Source organism: Gouania willdenowi, chromosome 4 (assembly GCF_900634775.1).
Source record: "Gouania willdenowi chromosome 4, fGouWil2.1, whole genome shotgun sequence".
Classification (NCBI taxonomy): Eukaryota; Metazoa; Chordata; class Actinopteri; order Blenniiformes; family Gobiesocidae; genus Gouania; species Gouania willdenowi.
In genome coordinates, this window is record NC_041047.1 from 19,209,213 (window position 1) to 19,215,005 (window position 5,793).

The window sequence follows — 5,793 nt, forward strand, 5'->3', positions numbered from 1 at the left end:
TCATTAACCAATAAATCATCTGAACTGAAGACCAAATCCTAGAATGACCATAACCACTTACAATAGTTATTATTTCTCTGCCATAATGTGAAGGTGGTTGTGCAGTTCTACCTGTAAAAAAAAAAAAAAAAACACACACTAAGTGATAACAAGTGCCACAATAAGAGATGTTTGAGTTTCTCTTTGGAAAGATTCTAGAAAATATGATCTGAGATGGAAAAGGGAGTAAACTAGAGCTTTTGTTGATCCTGGACCATTATAGGTGGTACAGCTATATGCTGGGGGTGTCTTCCATAGAGGGTGCCACAAATATGCTGATTAAAAGCTGATAATATTATTTACCTATTATGAAAAATAAGCTCACATTATTTAACCAAATAGCTACCCCTACAAAGCCAAGTAAAGAATAGAAAACAAGGAGGAGGAAAGACAGCACAAAGACAAACAGATCTGAAAGATAACATCATAAGATTTTTCATCTTAACTACCGAATTCAAGTTAACTAAATATTTACTGAAATTGAATAATTGTGAAAAATGATGCACCCCAGGTTCGATTAAACTATTACTCTAACTGTGACAGGCAGAAAGAGGACTTGATGCAAGAATCGCCTCTTCAAATTTTACCTAGATTGAATAGGCCAGACTCTTTGTTAACAAAGTAAAGGCGGGCATGCACTATGCGATTTATTTTGTGGGATCGTCTCTGCTAGATCGTGTGTCGTGCATCGTGTAGTATACATGGGGTCACGAGAAGCGATTAACACCTCACGACCAGCTCCCGTTCAGCAATCGTACGGTTGTAAGGAAATCAAACATGTTTGAAATCCAGTATCTCCTCGTGAGGGTATCTCACAGTTGAAGCAGTGCCACGGACCGGCTTACTGTAAACGCTCACATTGTGCGTGCGCGAACACCGTAGGACCGCTGTAAAATTGACAGACTGTTCTGTCCAGTCAGCTCCTGGTCCATCACATCGCCGTTGTTTCTTTTTTAAAGCTATTTTTGTGTCTGTAGTGTCTCTCCACTTCCGGGTTTTTCTTCATCGTCTGTTTTAATGGTGACGCTTCAGAGTTCTTCTTCTTCTTCTAATTTGTACGTTGCATTTCCGGAATCAAGACCCCGACGTGTCGTGTATGAACGTACAGTGTGAGCAGTCAGATCGTGTCAGATTGTCGGTCCGTGCAGTGCGAGAACATGAATCGTGAGCCGCGCACATTCGTGCTCTGCACCTGAGTCGCACAGTTTGAGCTGGAGCTCAGTACAACGATTGAAAAAAATCGCACAGTGTATCCCAGCCTTAAGTTAACATGTCGATGAAGAATTTAACAAAGACCAAACCTATGGGTTCAATTACACAGAACTACTGCACCGCACCTGCTAAACTCATGCATTCTGTGCTTGTCTTGGGCCTGAGAGCCAGACATCAGTTGGTCCTGGTTGTAGTATCTCAAACCAAACAGATGTTGTTTCTTCACATACTTGTGATGGACGACTGAAGTCAATGTTATGACAGACGTGATGAAAGCCATTTTCTTCCTGTACATACAAATGTGGAAGAATTTTCTTCTGAATGTGTTGCCTTCTATCTCGTGATGATGAACTTAATGATAATATATTGTCCTTTATACATGTGATGCAACTTGAGGCTTTATCAAAATAGGAACCACAGACATCAGGTGGATTATCTAATTGTTAGAGGGCCACATTGTTCCATGTCACAAATGATTGTTATATAGAAACTGTAGCTGTGCATTATTTCTTGTCCATAGAAGGAGGAGTACGGTCATTTTGACTTGCATGGTCATTGAAACAGTGATAATGAGAGACTGTTGAGAAAGTAGTGTGTCACTGCTGCCTGATTCAGTGTTCATTATTTTTGGATTCATTTTTTTGTCTAAAATGTAATGAAAAAACAGTTAAAGTTTTGTATTCACAGTATTCACTGTTCACATCCTCTGCCATCATCAGAGACATTGTTTTACCTGTAAGTAGGTTTTATATAAGTATGTGCTGTTATCATTATCGTTATACTGTCTGTTGAACTTGAAATGTGACTACAGGACTGAAAATTCACACATTTGCTGCAGTTCACGATGAAAATCCAAAAGAGAAAATAGTATTTTGGCAGAGAAATCTGCTTTTTTACCGTATGTTTACTGACAGGTGTATTATGTTCAGCCTTGGTGTCTGTGCAGAGAAGCCTTCTTATCTGTGCCTGGGGAAACTTGTCCTTAGAGTTTAGCCAATCACAAAACTGGATTTCTTAGAGATGTTGATCAGTAAATATGTAGTATAAACTGTACAAAATAAATCAATGATTAATTTCAGTCTCTGTCAATTTGAACACATCTTGTGTCATGTCCCGTGTATTTGGGGCTGCCTATGTGTTAGTCCTGGAATGGATGGATGGATGGATGGATGGATGGATGCAGTGAGTGCAGCATTGAAGACTGAGGCTGTGCAGTGATTTCATTCTCTGCTCTGTAATAGGCCGTCATAGTCATGTGACAACAAAAACCCTCTCCACCATTAGTTTGTACGAGTGTTACATCCTGTGTATAGTTTATTTTGTCTTTTGTGTTGCTCCCATTGACACACACGCACACGTGCTGGCAAGGAAGGTTGAAACTTAGACCAGCATTCCAGCTCTCTCTCTCTCTCTCTCGCTCTCTCTCTCTCTCTCTCTCTCTCTCTCGCTCTCTCTCTCTCTCTCTCGCTCTCTCTCTCTCTCTCTCTCTCTCTCTCTCTCTCAAGCAGCAACAGTAGTTTTGTTGATGAACATCTGTCTTTTTACTCCAATAAACTTAAACATAGAAACTGTTTTCCTGGTTCTGTGTCCATTACTATGTCCGATGTTAAGCCAGCGGTAAAACAATAATAATAATAATAATAATGGGGGCTTGTCCGGGTTTCAAAACTAACATAGTAGAATTATTTCATTTCACTTCATTTTATTTATTAAGCAGGAAAGATTTAAAACAAAATCAGGCCTGGCTCAGTACAAACTGATTTTCAGCAGGTTCCTGCTCTGCAGAATACACAAACACAGCATTCAGCGTCAGCTCAACGCTACACAAACATACGGGCACACACAAAAGGAGGAACACACTGTGAGGCTACAGTGTCCGTCACTAGTGGTCTCAACAATAGCCGTTGGGGATCCTGTTCCAGGCCCTGGTGAGCTCAATAAAAGCACACACACACATACACAAATATACAGTTTAAATATTACTATAAGTTTCCAATAAAGAAGGGTTTGTTTATAAATATCTGAGAGTTTGACTTGCATCTTGTTCATATCATAAACACATTTCAGAAGAAACTCAAGTCCATCTCATTTCTGAAAGATCAGTTTGCACTTTAAAAAGAAATTGTTGATTTTACGGTAAATGTCTGGCAGCTGCGGTTGCCAGAAATGGACCAAAAAAACTATTTTCAAAATTTCAGAGCCCGAGACATTTTTAATTACAAACTTGTTGTAAAAAATGCTACAAAACTTTCCACTTAAAAACATTTAACTGCGGTTTATCATCATCTATCTATAAATACAAGGAAGGTCTGTGTGTGTGGGTGGGTGTGTGGAGCACATATCTCCCTGACGCTGTGTCTGATTGACCTGAAATGTGATACACAGATTGTGCATGGCCCAAGGGTGTGCATCCATTATGTTTGACTTTTTTGGTGATTACATTTAAAGTATTTATTTTCGTTTTATTTTTAAATCAACGCAGGTTATACCGGTGTCATGTACTGAGTGCGCATCGTACTGAGATTGTATATCGGAAAATGAATTTTAATATATTTGTTTATAATTGTTTATTTCAGTTTTCAATGTGAATTAAACTTTTTCATGATATTCTAATTTTTTACAAGATTTGTTTCATTAGAGTGAACACAAACTTTTTTTACTCCGTAAAATATGAGGAACGTTGACATTTCAGCCATTTTCTGTTCACTATCAGGGTTTCCATGGAAGGAGATTAAAAAGTGTGATGAAGAGCCTCCTCATGATTTGTTTGCTCAACAGGTACGTGTTAGATTTCCAGGTGAGCCGGCCATGCTGATTTTGCATTTGCATCTGTTTCAACACTGACTTAGAGCAGGGGTTCTCAACCTTGGGGTGGCAAGACACTGGGAAAGGGTCACCAGATGCCTTTAAGAAACAGAATATTTTGCTTATTTTTACCTTTTTCTACAACTGCACCAAAATTGCCATGTTTTACCCAATTTTCAACACTTTTTCTTGACATTTTTGTTCCTTTTAATGCATTTTTGCTACATTACTCCCATTTATACCATTTTCCATCAAATTTCAACGCCTTTTCCGCGCATTTTTTTCCCACTTTTAAGGATTTTTTTGCACTTATAAACCATTTTCACCACTTTTCCCACCTAATGTCAGATATGTTGACCCATTACTGTCACTTTTAACCTCTTTTTGCCATATTTGATGCTTAATTTTGCCAACTTAACCACATTCACAATTTGTCACGATCATTATTCCCCAGTTTAAATTAATTGTTCTAATATTGAGACTTTGAACCCTTTTTTTTACCACTTTTGCTGTCTGTTTTGGCCACTCCAATTTTCAACTTTTAACAAATTTCTGTGGTTTTTAAAATCCCATTTCACCACTTTTCCACCATTTGTGTTCACTTTTAATCCATTTTATTTCTGATTAAAACAATGATTTAAATCTTTAGGATTACTATATACTATGGCCCAAATATGAATAAACTTCCTGGATAACAGTAGATATTATTCAGATCAATATATAAATGTGGTTATCACAGATCAATAGAACAGTGGACCATCATTTTGCTGACTTTATGGATGGGCCCCAACAAGCTCTCCCCTTTATTCCCCCCTATAGATGGCCTTGTTCTTCAATGTTCATGTCTGTGTTCAACCACCTTCAGGTACAGCGGGGGGGTCCCCTGTCTCTAGCACCTTTATTTTTGGAGTCGTGGGCTGAATAGGTTGAGAACCACTGCACTAAAGGACAGAACATCACTGGTAGGTCAAGGTCAGAGGTGGGAGGAGCTGTAGTTAAATCTCTTCATCGTCCCCAGTATTAGAAACCACACACATGCACGCACGCACTTCTACCTGGACTATCATCTACATGGGAAAGCCCAGTCTGAGACTTCATGACGTCCATACTTTCTTTAGGAACGATGCTGCTGGGTGGAGCCTATCAGCCTCAACACACACCCTTTACCATAACTTCCCAGCATCACTATAGCTCTGCCCTGTCCTTCCCACTCTTCTGATCCTGATGATACATTCCTCAACTGAGCCACAGTCCTCCCCTTTCTGACCCTGGTTTAATAGGGCTGGAGCAGGTTCTTGTGAATTTTGGCAATAGATAAGACAAAACTGAAAGCGATCATGTACAGATAGTCATTTTTAAGATGTTAAAAAAACAAATGAGGTATTTTTTTTATCCCACGGCACTAGCATGAGAGACATTGGCTCTCTTTTAGAGTCTGACCTTTAGTCACCTAATAGTCACTGTCACATGAGAACCAGATGTTTTAGACTTTCTAGAAAGCAGCAAAGAGAGTAGACAACTCACTCCATTGTGTGTTGTCGTTCCCAAGGTTAGAAGTAGTGACCAAGTCTGACACCGCTTTGCCACAGTAACAAAAACACGTCGGACATTTTTGCAAGACTTGAGCGACACGTCTCAGGCTTCACGTGTGTGGGGGTCAGATCTGTTGGTTTTTAACATGTGGTGTTCAGGTATTAAGAAAGGGGGCGGGACTCACGGTGGAAGCTTTTGGGAGAA